Source organism: Antechinus flavipes, chromosome 3 (assembly GCF_016432865.1).
Source record: "Antechinus flavipes isolate AdamAnt ecotype Samford, QLD, Australia chromosome 3, AdamAnt_v2, whole genome shotgun sequence".
NCBI lineage: Eukaryota > Metazoa > Chordata > Mammalia > Dasyuromorphia > Dasyuridae > Antechinus > Antechinus flavipes.
Genome location: NC_067400.1, coordinates 209427788 through 209444783, shown reverse-complemented (window position 1 = coordinate 209444783; position 16996 = coordinate 209427788).

The window sequence follows — 16996 nt, the reverse complement described above, 5'->3', positions numbered from 1 at the left end:
ATATCACTGAGCACTCTATCATTGGCTTTGTGTATTAATATCATGGTGCAGACAATGAGGTTTATTTATCAGAGCTAGGAAATTGAACAGCTTTGGATGGTTTTTTCATTTTATTCCCCTATTCCCTCCACCCAATGACTTTTTCTCTTCAGGATTGCTGTGTTGGTGGATTGATATTTTTCAGAGGACCCCAAAAGGTCTGGATGCAGAACAAAATCTACAAAAGACACAAGTGTTTTTGTATTATAAAAAATTGGAATGTTAAAATATACGTAATCTTGTCTTCTGAAACAAAAAAAAATCTTTAATGGCTTAAAACTGCACTAAGACTTTTGGGGAAACTCTGTATTATTTAAGTATTTGATAATTGGACATCCCAACAGATGTAGTGACTGACTATAGGACTTTAGTACTATTGGGGAGAGTTGTCTTGTCTGGGATCTTGCTCCATCAATTATTCTTTCTTTCCACCTCTTTTCTGTTTTTTTCCTATGTCTTGCCACTGGATCCAGATGTCTTGAGGAAAAAAATGAGGCTAGTGACTTTGCACAGTCCTCCCTCACTTCAGTTCAATCCACAAGCACATCATGGTGTCAATTCCCTGAAGTCATGGTCTTTTTTGAGAATGAAGGACAAACAACAACCCCTTTGTTTACAAATATGTCCAGGTCTTCCCTAACCCCAAACAAAACTTCCCTGTACCTTGTTACCCATTCAATATGTCTTCATGCCTTCATTTCAAAGCAAATTTTCTTGAAAGAGTATATACATCTATATTCACTGCTTCAACTTGCTTACCAAGCACTCATTTATTAATTCCTTGAGACATAAATGTGACCAATCTAAAGTCCTCCTAATAATGAAATCCTTTGGCTTTTAGCCCTCACTCTTCTTGAATATTTCTGCCATTTCTGAATCTCTCTTTCTTGTCCTTACTGTTGATATTCCCCAATATCCTATCATTTGACCTCTTTTTTCCTCTGTCCAAACTCCTTCCTTGATGATCTTATCCACTCACAGCTCCAAATATCTCTAATACAATGATTCCCAAATATATCTTTCCACTCTCAGACGCTCCCCAGAGATCAAGTCCCTATATTTTTACCTATTTGCGGGAGATCTTTAATATAATTGCAAAACATATAAATACCAAAGTTTCTTCTCTTCAACTTAACTCTTTCTGTCTATGGCATTTCAATTCTCATGATTACCTAGCCTCAAAACTACTTCCCTAGTAGTTTTCCCTCCTTACCTTTTCCCCCCATATACAATCAGTGCTTTCTTGTTTTTGTAAATTTCTTATATCTATTTCCTTTCTTACAGTCCTAGACAACATGACTAACTTTATTACATATTACTTCTTTTCATAGACTCTTCAACATAACTGCCCTTCCTGCTCTTACTTTCTCCATCTCTGTGCATTTGCATGGGCTGTTTCTGTGACTAGAAGAAATTCTCTTCTCCATTCTGTCTCTTAGAATTTCTATTTTCTCAGTTCAACAGCTCCCTCCTACAATAATTTCCAGTCAATAAACAATAATTAGCTTCTACCGTGTTCTAAGCTTGGTGCTACATTCTGATAATATAAGAGGAGGTGTCAGGGAGCTCATGGAAGAAACAACAAGTAAAGAGATATCTACAAACAAATTATATAAAGCATGAATAGAAAATAATTCACAGAAGGAAGATTGGGTTGAGAAAGGATAGGAAAGGTTTATTGTGGGATTTAGAAACACAATAGAGAAGATGAGGAGGGAAAGTTTTTCAAGCATTGAGGACAGTCAGAGGAACTTCCCAAAGTCAGGTGTTTCTTATGGAATATTTTGTTTCTAAAACAACAATAAGGCCAGTGACACTGGACTGATGTAGGAGGGAGTAATGTGTAAGAAGACTGGAAATGTGTGAGGAAGTTAAGTGATAAAGGGCTTTGAATGACAAATAGAGAATTTTGTATTAGATCCTGGAGATAATCTCACAACAATGGAGTTATTGAATGAGGAAAAGAGAATTACATGGAGGGACCAGAATAGGGAGAGAAGCAGGCAGATCTACCAGCAAAGTAGGTCATGCAATAGTGCAAGCATGAGATAATGAGGGTCTACACTAGGATAATGGCCTTAATTGCTACTGCCTTTTCCCTAAAATTACTTGGTATTTTAAAAAATTGTACATATACATGTTTGTTAGTGCCCTTTATAGCTTTCATTTTTTCCTCTTTATATTTCCATTACTTAGATCAGTGCCTGGCTCATAAATGTGTTAGATCTGTCCTGACACCTGCAATCTTTTTTTTTTTTTTTAAGTTCAATTAGGGGATAAAATGAAACACTTGTAAGTCAATGGATAGTTTTTAAAAAGTTTACTTTACCCTACACAGCACAGATATACACCAAGGATACAGTGATGATTAGCTTGATAGACATGGGAAGGGAAGGGAACAAATATTCAATAAGTATCTACAATGTGCCAGGAATTATGCTATATACTTTACAAATATCATCATCTCATTTGATTTTCACCAACAACCCTGTAAGATAGGTACTATTATCATTTCTATTTTATAGTTGAGAAAATTGAGGCAGAAGGAGCTGAGAATTCAGGGTCACATAGCTAATAAGTGTTTGAACTCAGGTTTTCCTGACTCCAAGCTCAGATCTCTATTTACTGGGACACCTAATTGCCTCTAGATGCCATCACCCTAACTCCCTTCTTGCCCCCCCACTAATGGACTCCTGTTTGGTCAGCCAGGCTGGATACTCTAGCATCAAGTCAGAGAAGCCCTCATTTCAAGTGTATAAGATGTTTTATGCCCTTAGTTGACCAGTCATCTTGGTCAAGGGAGTCAGGTTCTGAGAAAGCTTTGCTGCCTTCTAGGAAAAAGCAGTTCTAATTGGGAACAAAGTAGCAATCTTGGTCCTATCATGGTATATTATTAATAAAATAATTCACTGATTAATTACCTTCTTTAGTATCCTTGTTCATAGGCTTCATATTTTCTCACCTAGATGATTATAACAGCTTCCTTATTGATCTTCCTGTCTCCAGTCAACTTCTTCCAATTCACATTACTGTGTATGTGTACCATAATCTTCTCAATATGTCACTCATTCCAAAGCTTTAAGCTGTTTTCCATTTATCTACTGAATAAAATCAATAAATTTTTAGTAAGAGGCTTTATTGACATATATAGTAACTGATTGAATATTAGGTGAGAGTGAAGAAAAGGAAGAAAGAGTCAAAAAGAATGACTGATATTGTGAATTTGAGTAATTAGAAATATATGGTGGCTGACTGCAGCAGAAATGAAGACTGGGAGAGATGTAGAGTTTGGAGTTTCTTTCTGTACAAATTGGCCTAAATATGCCCACGAGTCCTTTTGATGCAGATGTCCAACAGATGATGTGTCAGGTTATTGCTCAGGAGCGAGATTAGGGCTGAATTTGTTAATTTGGGAGGCATCTCTATAGAATTATCATTAAATGTTATGGGCTTTGAAAAGATCAGCAGGTTCTCTTAGCAATAAAGATGAGCAAGACTCTCCACAAATTTGTTCCATCTACCTTTCCAGTTCTATTACATATCATTCCATTCATTGTAATCTAATACCACAATCAAATAACCAAATGCAATCTTCCATTCTTATTCTGCTTTTTAAAATCTCTCTGTCTTTGGGAGCTCATACTGTACACACACATGGTACACACAACATGTTACATACACGTGTACACATTTGCATATACACATACCATACACATATGTATGCAATATAGCCATATAACATGCAAATACACATGTATACACATAATTTCTTTTCATCTTTTCTAGATTACTTAATAGGGTTATTTGATCTTCAGAATTATACCCTTTGCCAAAAGACACAGTAAGGCCACAGTAATAAGGCTGGCTTGGAAGAAGAAAGATGATTTTATTTTGCACAATTTGAAAAATCAATGTAGCCATATAACATGCAAATACACATGTATACATATACATGCATGCACATGCATATATGTATACATGCATGTGTGTGTGTATGTATGTATGTATCTATTTCTATGTTCTCAAATTCCCAACCTTATATTGTAAACTCCTGGAGAATAGGGACTGCATTTTGTCTCTCTATGTATCTTCAGAGCTTTTTAAGAGTGTCTTGAATGTTTGAAAATAAATGAAGGATCTGGGATTTTGTCAGTGTGCATATTCTGTTCCATTTGTGATTAGAAGATAAATTCTGGGGAACCTTGAGATAAAGTACCCTTTCAGGTTTAGAAGGATAACATATGTCTTCATGCAATATGACCCCAAATATTCCTATCCTCCAGCCCAACATTCTACCCACTGTTCAAATGTCCTAAATAAAATTCAAATATGCTAAAACCAATTAGTTTTTGTCTTTATTGCTGAATGAAAGGAAGGAAGGAATGCTCAGGACTCGTCATATCCAGATTAGAGTTTGGTTTAGGCTCCAGACAAAAAAGTGAGAAAGCGGTAATTTCAGTAATATTTTGCTTGGAGCTAGGATTTTAAAATTCACTAACTGTTGATGCATAATTATACTGGGAAAAATTTATTATTCTTTGACATCCTTTGTGACTATAAACTTAGTTTCTTTAAGGCTGTTTTTACAAGTCTATAAGTAGGAATATTGGAGGTATCTCTTGGCAATTGAAAATTCTTTTGATATTATTGTTCAATAACTGCTATCTTTTCTTGTTACTTGTATTAGGTTAGAATTTTTAACTCCTCAACACCTTCTACTCCCTTTGCAAAAAGTTGTACCTCTCAGAAGGGATGAGAGGTAAGGGTTGAAGGGAGGGTATTGTGATTTTTCAGTTGTTTTTTAGTCCTTGTGACCCTATTTAGGGTTTTCTTGGCAGGGATACTGGAGTGGTTTTTTGATTCATTTTACAGTTGAAGAACCAAGGTAAACAAAGTTAAGTCACTTGCCCAGGATCCCACAGGTACTGAGTATCTGAGGGCAGGTTTGAATTCAGGAAGATGGTCTTACTGACTTTTAGGCCCAACACACAATCCACTGGGCCACATAGCTTCCCAAGAGTAGGTTACCAGAGTTAAAAGCAGGTAACAATGAATTCCCCCATAGGAGTGTTGGTCAAAAGGCAATGGATATTTTGATTGATGTGATTTATTATTCCAGTTAACATATTTAGAGAAAGTCAATGTGAGTCTTATATGAAGTTAGAGAAATTAATGATCCCTTTGTGAAAGTTTGTAGTTGGGAAAATTAAAGGGAAAGTTTCAGCTGGAATGCAGTTGAGGTTGAATCTTTAAGATCATTTGAGAGTTTGAACAGAGAGATTCGTCAATGAATCAACAAATAACTTTTATATAATAGTCAAAGCCAAAGGTGATAATTTGAACTACTTGTTCTGGCTTTATGAGTGGAAAGAAGAAGATGGATTCAAAAGATTATGAAATCAAAATGACACAATTTGACAACAAATTAGACATGTGAGGCGAGTGCTAATGAGGGAGTTGAGGTTTTAAATTTGAATTTGAATTTGAATTGAATTGAATAAAATTGAATTTAAATTTGAAACCAAGGTTTCAAATCTGAGTAACTGGAAGGATGGCAATGTCTCTATAAAATCACAAAGTTCAGAAGAAGTACAATATGTATTTGGGGAAAAAAATGATGTGTTCTCTTTTAGATATTCTGAATTTAAGAAGCCTAATGGCAATCCACTTTAAGAAGAGTTTTGAAGGAAAATGTATTTAAAAGAAAATAGTGGAAGATTAAATCTGCATGTCATGTTGAATTGTCCTAGAATGATGAGTTAGAGAAGAAAGGATTCACTATGGTCTATGCTTTTATCAGATATATTAAATAGACTGGAAAGCATTAAATGGGAAGTAGATTTATTTTATACAACTAACATCTGGTATCTTAGCAGCAAGCTAATGACTAATACAAATCTGAAAATATATTTCCCCAGTAAGGCTTAGGAGGGGTAAGAATCAGGAGAATCATTTTTACATAACTTCTCTTCATCTTTTCTAGATTACTTAAAGAGTTATTTGATCTTCAGAATTATATCTTTTGCCAAGAGACACAGTAAGACCACAATAATAAGGCTGGCCTGGAAGAAGAAAGATGATTTTATTTTGCACAATTTGAAAAATCAAATAACTATGTTAAAGAATTTAAAAATCTAATAACTTAAATACCAATCAATCTATTAATCTATTTTATTTGTCACAATTTGTTATAACCCCAGTCATCATTAAATCCCACTGTGTCAAAAAAAAATAGGATAAATACAAAAACCTGCTGTTGGAAGTTGAGAATGGGGGAAGGAAATGCTTTTCTTTTATCTTTTAAAAATTTCTACTCCATCTTGATATAATTAATGAACTTCACCATAGGCTAGTCACCCACTATAATCGACTCTGTTGTCTTTATTAGAAATTTAGAATTTAAGGGTCAACCATTTGCTTTTACTTTGTTTGTCAAAGTGCTCCCTTTTACATCTATTTCACATCTATTTTCTTGATGGCATTCCCCTGATTCTTCAGTTCTTGGAACTAGCTGGGTTCTTAATTATAACTACCTTGGATCTTTTTTCTTTTCAGAGATGTTAAAGTACTTTGCCTTAACTTTTCCCATGTACTTACTGTGTTTTCCTTTCTTAGATTTTCCGACTTGTTCTACCTCACACTATTTTTATCCTTATCAGTTTTTTTTCTTTTTCTATTTGGATTCAGACATCCTCTTTTCCGTTAATCCTCTCTTTCTGCATGCTCTCTGTGTCTTAAATTTGCCACTTCTTGCCCATTGTCTATTCTAACTTCCAAAACCATTCTGCTCTGAAATTTTCCTAGGCCCACCTTTTTACTAGTATTGCCAGCCTGCTGTTGCAAACTCTTCAGTATCATACCTCTGTTGCCTCTTCCTATCCCTTCCCTTATACCATGTTTCATTAGGATGAACAGAGAGAATTTGGTTGATTGGCCAGATATTACAGCTTTCAAGAGAATACCACCTGCCTGGGTCCCTGTCTCCCAGGAGAAATTTGCATGTGACTGTGACTATCTGAAGCACCCTTCATATTCCAAACTCCATTTTTTTTTACTAACTTGATGGTCATCCTGACAAGATCTATCTGTTCTTATGAGGCACATACCTTCTTTAGTGATAAATTTATTGTTTTTTTTTTGCCATTTGCCCCAAAGGATCAACATTTTTTTTTTTTTTACCAGAAAAGAGGTAGTTTAAGCCAAAGAGTTCAGTGAAAGGTCATTTCATCCACAGATGAGAAATAGGTTTATCATACAAAATAATATACAGTTCCTATCTGCTGTTGTCCTGTGGTAAATAGTTTTTTTTAAAAAATATATTTTATTTTTGATTTATGGAATCAAACAAGAATTTTCAAAACATAGTATAGTAAAAAAGATGATTGCACATGAAACTGCAAATCTGTTATTCCAATTTGCTATTCTCTTAAAATACATTATAAAATTATCTTGTAAATTTCATTCTTTTAAAATTTCTTTTTCCTTTTTATTTCTTTCCTCCCCCACAATCTCCAATTCACCCCCAGATACCATTAAATACATTAGATGAGTACATTATCACAGATTGCAAGAAAATTTGGGGGACAGTGTGGCTGGGAGCCCTAACTGTAGTGTAAGAGAGGAGTCTTTGACTTATCTTATTAATGACTATGTTTCTTTGGTGAGAGAAGAAATGGAGATATTAAAAATGCCTTTTACTAAAATTCTGACCCCTTATTCAAACTCAAAAACTGATTTTGCCTTTTTCTTCTATAAATAAAAGTTCTCCAGCTAAAGCAATTTTCAGTTTCCAAATAACTCATACATAGAAGTAGTTAAATAATGACATACCATTCTCTTCTATCCCTTTTTCATCACACACACACACACACACACACACACACACACACACACACACACCCCTTCCCTGGAAAGTCTCAGTGCCCATTGCCATGGGAACCATCTTTTTTTTTTTAAATGGACATTATCATGAGTCATCAATGTGATGTGACTGTTGAAAATAGTCTATTTGATTTTAACTTTATTAATAGAGGAATAGGGCTGAGAAGTCAAACTGCAACTTAAATCTTATGTTCAGTTCTCATCTGACATGTATGCTGAATTCTTAGCACCACATTTTGGAAGGGATAGTGACAAACTGGAACATGTTTAGAAAAGGGCATGTGGGATGTATATGGGGAGTTAACAGCATGCCAGAATAGGTATGATAAGTAACAGTGGAGTTGGGAATCTTTATCCTTAGAAAGAGAAGACTTGAGGGGCATCAAGTTAGTTATCTTAAATTTTTGAAGAGTGTCATGGAGTTATTCTGTTTGCATTCAGAAAGAATAAGTAGGAGTGATGAGTGGAAATTACAGAAAGACATACCCAGTCCAATATAAAATAACATAAAGTAATAATTTGTGTTGTGTGAAGATCAAATGGGTTGCTTAATGAAATAATGAGTTCCCATTTTCTTAAAGCATTATTTGCTATTCAAATAAGCAGTCTGACTGATGTCATTCATCTCCTTTTTTTTTTCACCCAAGGCAATTGGGGTTAAGTGAGTTGCTCAGGATCACACAGCCAGGAAGTGTTAAAATTTCAACTCAGGTCCTCCTGAGTCAGGACTGGTGGTCTATCCATTACACCAACTAGCTGCCCCATTCATCTCCTTAATGGGACTTAAAACACAGCCTATGCCCACCCTCACCCCCATACCTTCATTGTACTCATACAGACAACTTTGTGCAGCTCTGCCTCACTTAAATCCAACTCACGAGCTAGTCAAGACATTGTTCCTCATGATGTCATTAGTCCTCTTTGAGAATAAAGAATGAGCATCAACAAGAACCTCAGTGACATAAGCAAATCTCTTAATTATTCTAGACCATTTATATTCTCATTTATAAAATGAGGCAATTAACCTATTTGGCTCTACTAGATCTATGATATAGCAGCTAGATGGCACAACGGTTGCATCAGTGTACTAAGAGTATATTTGAATTCATGAAATATAGCTTTTACTTACTAATTGTATTATGATCTTAAGCATGTCACGTAATCCTGTTTACCTCAGTTTCTTCATATGCAAAATGAACTGGAGAACAAATGGCAAACCATTCCTGTTTCTTTACCAAGAAAATCTCAAAAAGGGTCATGAACAGTTAGATACAAATGAAATGATTCAAAAATTAGATTTATGATTTATGTTCCTATGTATTGTTTAAAGTTCTCAAAGATCAACTGGGATTGATTGATTGAAATCTCAGTCTTTGACTACATTGAGTCTCACAAACCAATACACTGAGACTTCAGACTCCTAGATACTCATTTCCTCATTCACAATTTCTCCCTCCTCCTCTTCCACATTTATGTTTAAAAATCAATAGGTCTTCCAAGATCCTAACTCTGCCTTATACATACTGATTCTCATTCATGTAACACTCCTGTTCATCTCTCATTTATGCTATAACTTTCTGTATCAAATAAAGTATTAGCTTTCATTCCATATTCCTTTATTCACATAATCCAGGGCTAGTAAATACCAGCAATAAGTCCTTATTGCTTTCTACAAGGCTTGACTTATAATTGGTAACTCTGGCCAGGCTTGTAAAGCTGGAGACACTTTGTTGGCAGCCAATCTAAGAGGAGATGAATAACAATTTGCTATTAAGAGAAAGAAAAAAAGAAAGGAAGGAAGAAAGGAAAGAAGGAAGGAAGGAAAAAAAGAAGGAAGCAAAAAAGGAAGGAAGGAACAAAGAAACAAAGAAAATCATCCATTGGCCAAATGGTTTGAATAAATGATCTTTATCATTCTATTGATTTTTAGAGACCACTTAGGTTCATCAGTAAAGGATGTGAAGATATACAAAGTAGAAACAATTTAAAGGATTTAACCTCAAGGCTATGCTCTTCATTACAGTAGTTCTTTTTTATATAGATCACTTTTTATATAGCTCAATTATCCTCCCCCTCACTGAATGGGATATTTTTAGTTTAGGTTTGTTTTTTTTTAAATAAAAAATTTAAATTATGAACTTAATCTATAAACATAAACATAATATACAAAGATTGCTTAGGAAACCATGAATTTCTTAAATACTATTTAAGAAAACAACAACCTAGTATTATATCTAATAATATAGTGACAAAATGACCATGTTTGAATTTTTTATTTTGGTTTGTTTTCTTAGATTTTTTTTCCCACCCATATATTGTGGACCAGGCTTGATGCAGGCCTATATAGTAATCCAACTTCAGAAAAGACATTCATAAAAATTGAAACAAAAGGTTTTGCAATTGTCAATGCAGAAAAATTATCCATGTATATATCTTGTAAATAAAAAGCTGTAATTAAAAAAAAGAAGAGACATTCATAGATCATATGGCATATAATGAAAAGCAATTACTTAACAATAGCATGAAAAGTTTATGAAGCAAATATACAGTATTGATTCACTACACTTGCCTTGTTGGCCACTCGGTAAGCTGCAGATCTGAGCACCTCCCTCAACCTTATATATTGTTTGTTGTTCCATCATTTTCAGTTATGCCCAGCTTTTGTGATTCTATTTGGAGTTTTCTCGGCAATGATACCAGAATGGTTTGCTATTTCCTTCTCCAGATCATTTTACAAATGAGGAAACTGAGGCAAATGAAGTTAAATGATTTTCACAGGGTCACACAGCTAGAAAGTATCTGAAACTAGATTTGAACTCAGGAAAATGTCTTTTTGATTCCAGGTCCCGCACTCTATCCACTGCACCACTTAGCTGCCTATATTCCTTTTATATTAAGCTATTATTCTTAGGCAACCAGAAAGCTATGTCAATAATTCAAGAATTAATTTTTCAAACCAATGAAGTCTCCAGGAGAGATTTATTACATTTTAGAGAAAAAACAACTTAGACTATATTTAGACTAGATATTTCTCCCAGAACATCATAGGATTTCATTGTCTGAAATTCTACCGATTAGAAATTGATTCAACTATTCAGTTTAATCACTGAAGGCACCTTCCATATATCAATGGGATTGGTGATCACATTAGTAATCATTAAATGTTTATTAAGTATTTACTATATTCTAGGCATTGTGTTAAGTGCTCCAGATACAAATAAGAATTACAATCTAATGGGGAAAGACAATACACAAAAAGAGACTGAAAAGCAGGGAACACCAGAGGGTATTCATTATGGGGACATATCATTTGTAAAATTAAAACTAAGCAGAACTACTTATGAGAAATGAAGAGTTGAGTGGAATGTTTTGAGCCCTTTACTTATAAAGGGAGGTATGAGCTCTAGCCTTCTGATCAGAAGGGAGAGTAAGTACCAAAGTTGAAGCACTGTTATCTCCATGATAATGAGATTTTTTTGGATGATGAACTTGACTTGGGGAAAGCATAATGTTTGAGGAGTAGAAACCAAGTAGAAAAGCTGGTGCAATCAATGTATTATTATCTCTCCAATACTGTACCTCTCTTTCTCATTCTACATAACCCTTGCTTATGTTCTACTATAAATTTTCTACAAGAAATCAATCCAGAATTCTGGGATCATTCCACAAGATCTCCTGTATGTGAAGGGATACCAGTGAAATGTTCAAATGATCCATTGGTTTTTTTTCCCCTTTAACCCCCTACATTACAGACCTACCTCCTTTTCTGATCATTCATTTATCTCTCTGGCAATAGTCTTCACATCATTTCCCACTTTTCTCCCTCATGAGCCTTTTCATTGTCTTTTGAATAATCTCTAGTTCTTCATATATTGGCATTATATGATTCACAGCCATGCAATATCACTGGAAGAATATTGTTTTTATAAATGTGGTCTCTTGTTTCATTGAGAAACTTAGAGACACTAAAAATTCAGTGCAATTTTCTAAATGTGGTACAGCTTTCTCTCTCTTCTCTTCTTATTAAGCTCTATTTTCAGTTTTTTTTTTAATCCAACCACATTTAATATCAAGAGATTTTTTTTTCTTTTTTACCCTTCTTCCATGGTCACATGCATTTTTAAGTTAATTATCCTTCACTCTATGGTCACAGGATTACATTCTGTATTACTGGGTAAATCAATAAGCTTTAGTAATTTATTAATCAATTGATAAATAGGTATATAATGAATACTTATTATATCCCTGTTACTGAAATAGACACTGATCCAGCCAATCCAGTGGAGCAGAGATGACATATCAGAGATATTTTTGGTTACTTACCTCACAAAGTTATGAGGAAAAAGCTCTATAAATTGCAAAGTGATGTATAAATGAGAGCTATTAGTATTATTTTCAAATTTAATGCAAACTATTAATCCATATTTTGTCAATTAGACTACTAAAATGAGCTCAAGATGGTAAATCATGTTCATTTAGAGCAACATTTAATTGTGTCATAGTTACTTTTAAATTACCATCCAGGCTTGCAAAAACAATACCAATGCAAGCAAGAACACAAGTAACAGGGAAAATCAAAGAAAAGGGAAGGAAAAGGATCTTGTATTTGTATATATTTGTTCCCAAACCTTCAATGTAATGTTTTCCTCTTTTACAATATCTTATTCATTTTTTTCTGATGAAACTGAAACCAAATTTGAGTGTTGGAACACTGTGCATCTATCTATATCTATATCTATATCTATATCTATATCTATATCTATATCTATATCTATATCCACACCTATATCTATATCTATATCTACATCTATACCTATATTTATATATATAGATAGATATATATAGATATAGATATATAGATATAGATGATCTTGATATAGGTATAAATATACCTATATCAAGATCATCTATATCTATATCTAACTTTATTGGCATGGGAGCATCTACCAATGTAAATTGTAACCTGTATGTAAGTCTTAGGGAATTGCCTGAGGTTCTGACAGGTCAAGTGATTTCTTTATTATCATATTAGAGGAATAATTTGAACCTCAGTCTTAGCAAATCTGAAGGCAGCAATCTACTATATGTGGGACATTTTTTGGAATATCATAAAATGAAATGAATGCAATAAGAGGCAATTAAATGGAGCAATGGATAGAGTATCTCCCTGAAGTCAGGAGAACTTGAGTTCTAATCCAGCCTGAGACACTTCACATTTACAAGCTGTGTGACCCTGGGCAAGTCACTTAATCCCAATTGCTTTGCCAAAAAAAAGAAAAAAAAAAAGAAAAGAAAAAAAAGGAATTCAATATACAGAGCCTGTTGGATATAAGGCAGAAAGTCTAAAATAAATTTAAATTGTGAGTTTTTTAATTACTTCTCTAACAGATTTACATTCATATTGTGGAAGTTCCTACTAAAATCCTGAGATCCCAAACTTAAATTCATTATTTATATTTCAATGCTTCAGAAACTGGTCATTTCACCATTTAGCACTCCAAATTACCTTGAGTTTCTGTTTCTTTATCCTTACTATGAGAGAATTGAACTAGATGATCTAAAAGCTCCCTTCTGCCTATAAATCCTATAGTGCTATTTTGATCCCTCCTAATAGCCTGTTTTTTCTATTGGTGTTATGGCCAAAAGATTCATCCATTTAGTAACCTCCTTCTAATAAATTTCCCCCAACTTAGTTAAGGTGGTCTTCAATAGAGCAACAAAAATAAATCAATATCATATCATATCATATCATATGTCAGAGACTGAACTTAGTACTCAAAATCCAAAACTAAAAAGGAAAAGGAGTTTACATTCTATCAGGAGAAAGATAAATAGGCAAGTAGATATAAAATAATAATAGGATATCAAGTCTGTGCTTGAATGTTTTCAAGAGTGATAGGAACTGATAGTGCTCATGTCTCTGATACAGAGAGTTCTCACTATAATGAGGTGTTACATTAAGTAGATTAGTGGAGATGCATGAATTTCCTAAATTACTGAGTACTTGAATGACATTATTATGAATATTGAAAAACTCAAAGATGCCACAAATTAAAGTTTTCTACAAGAAATGCAAACTCAAGATTGGAAACCAGATTTGACTTTTAGGCCCACTTTACTATTAACTGTTTGTGAGGTCTTGAAAAACTTATTTAACCTCTAAACTTCAATTACCTCTGTCATGGAACATATAAGTTGTGTAAAAACAAATGTATTGCTCCCTTCAGAATGCTAGGAAAAACCCTGAGGGGAATGGGGAGCAGGGTTTTCTCCCTCTTCTTCATTTTTTCTCCTTCTCTCTTTTTACTTCTTCCTCTTTTTTTCCCCTTCATATGTATAGATACTCTCCTTGTCCTTATATATGCATATATTTATATATATGACATATATGTATATATACACAAACATATATATTCTTTATACAAATATATGTGTCTATCTATCACCCATCTTGCTCTCTCTCCATCCATCCAACTCTATATCTATCTGTGGATGTATATATAATAGTGTCTCTCTTTATATACAATCACACATATGTGTGTGTATAGTCTCTTTAAAGATATTATGTAGTATTTCTCATGACCTCACTATCTTCCTGTGTATTTCCCAATATCCATTGCTAGTTAGTGTTACCCCATTGTCAGTTGACTATTTACCATTTATCCCAATGTAAATTACCAGGTGATTGTTCCTCAACATTAATTATACAGACAACATCAATTGGTTTTTACAAATGGATATTTACAGTAAAGAAATTTTGTTGTTCAGTTTTGTCTAAAAATCTTGAACCATAGCATGCCATTATTTTGTATTTTATTTTTTGGCTTTTTGGAAAAGATATAAGAATGATTTTCCATTTCCTTCTCTAGTTGATTAAGACAGAGGTGACTTGATCAGGATCAGGTCACATTTGAACTCACGTCTTCTGATTCTAGTGTTGGCCCTCTTAACTACCAAATTGCCTAAGAGCCATCTAAATACAAAAACCCATGACTCCTTCAAAACCAGAATTCACTTTCTTTCCTCTATATACTCACTTGCTTCCTTAGAGAATGACTTCAAATGTTAAGTGACTGCTATAAAGTATTCTTCTCTATATTCCCTATGTTCTATTGCTATGGCATAGTAGATTGAAGTGATGCTCCCTTGCCTGCAAGACACAATGTTTTGACTGTTGAATCACTTCATTCTTGAGTTGTGTTACATAGAACACTTTTCAGGTTTGCACTGATTCATCAGTCATTTTGGTTATTGTGGCTACTGCCACACTCTGCTATGTTTCTGGAACTGTGTTGGCTTTTTTAAAATAGTATTTTATTTTTCCAAATACATGCAAATAGAGTTTGCAACTTTCATCTCTGCAAAACCTTGTGTTCTAAATTTTTTTCTCTCTCTCCTCCCTTCCTACCTCCCCACGACAGCAAGCAATTTGATATAGGTTAAATGTGTAATTCTTTTAAACATATTTCCATATTTGTAATGCTGCTCAAGAAAAATCAGATTAAAAGGGGAAAAATGAGAAAGGAAAAAAACAAGCAAGCAAACAAAAAAGGTGATCTATATTCAGTGTTTATAGTTCTCTCTCTCTGGATATAGATGGCACTTTTGATCACAAGTCTATTGGAATTGCCTTGAATTATCTCTTGTTGCTAGTGTGTTCAATGTCCTCCTGGTTCTTCTCATTTTATTCAGCATCAGTTCATGTAAGTCTTTCCAGGCTTTACTGAAATCTAACTGCTCCTCCTTTCTTATAGAACAATAACATTCTATTATATTCATATGCCATAATTAATTCAGCCATTCCTCAACTGATGGACATCCATTCAATTTCCAGTTCTTTGCTACTACAAAAAGAGCTGCTGTACATTTTGCACATGTGAGTCCTTTGTCCTCTTTTATGATCTCTTTGGGATACAGACTCAGTAGAGACACTGCTGGATCAAAGAGTATACAATTTTATAGCCCTTTGGGCAGAGTTCTTTTAAAAAGCTCTCCAGAATGGATCATTTCTGTGTTGGCTTTTTCAACCTTTCAAAGCTCTAAAGGTTAGAATCTGGTTCATTCTGTCTCCAATATTCATTCACTTATGATCAAGAAAACATGAACAGGATAGGATAGAGTAGAGTGGAATAGGATAGGAATGGAACAGAACTGCCATATATTCCTAGGCATATTATGCTACAAGTCCAGAAAGGAGACAGCTCACCCTACTTTTCTTGTCACTCGGATATGGCAGTTTTTATGATCGTTTATCCAAGCCTATTATTGCATATATACTTAGTTCTACCTCAGGAGCCAGTTAAAAAGCTTTCTGATATCACACAGTAAAATAACAGGACATAGAAAATACTTTTTCTTGCTCTATATGATTTCCCAATAGGCAGATCTTATTATATAAGTTTCAAGGAGTAGACAGGCCCTTTGAAACCCAGTTTCCTGTTATACTACTATAAATTAAGGTGTTAACACACTCCTAGAGATTATTATTCTATGAGCCCCTGTAAAGTTTACCCTCTTAGTAAACTCAATTACAGTGAAGCAGTAAAATTATCCAGAGAAGATAGAATGTTCCATTTCTAGTTAATATTCCATAATTTTATATTTTATTGTTGGTAGAATGGCAAAGAAAGCTGGCATTGGAGTCCAGGAAGATCTGGCTCTAGCTTCCACCTTTTACATTTATCAACAATGTTACCTTTGGAAAATGTTTTATTTCTTCACTGTTTTAGAACAGAAATATAAAACTCACAGGTTCAGCCTGCAACACTCCAGAGTGGGGCTACAACCAGATTCAAATATGTTTGGGAAATAGAAAACCATAAATTACCTTTTGTTTGTTGTATTTTTATTTATTTATTTCTTTGTTGTTAAATAAGTCCATATATAGCTCCAGAAGCTCTATGTAGAGAATAGTGATCCCATTTGTATTTGCATTTGCTGCTCTTTATGTAGATTTTAGTGATCCCCATTTAGATTTGACATCACTGCTCTATATTCTTTTCTAATATCCTAATTTGCAACGAAGGTGATGGCTTATACTGGTAAAGGAACATCTTTATGTGAAGATCTTTCTATC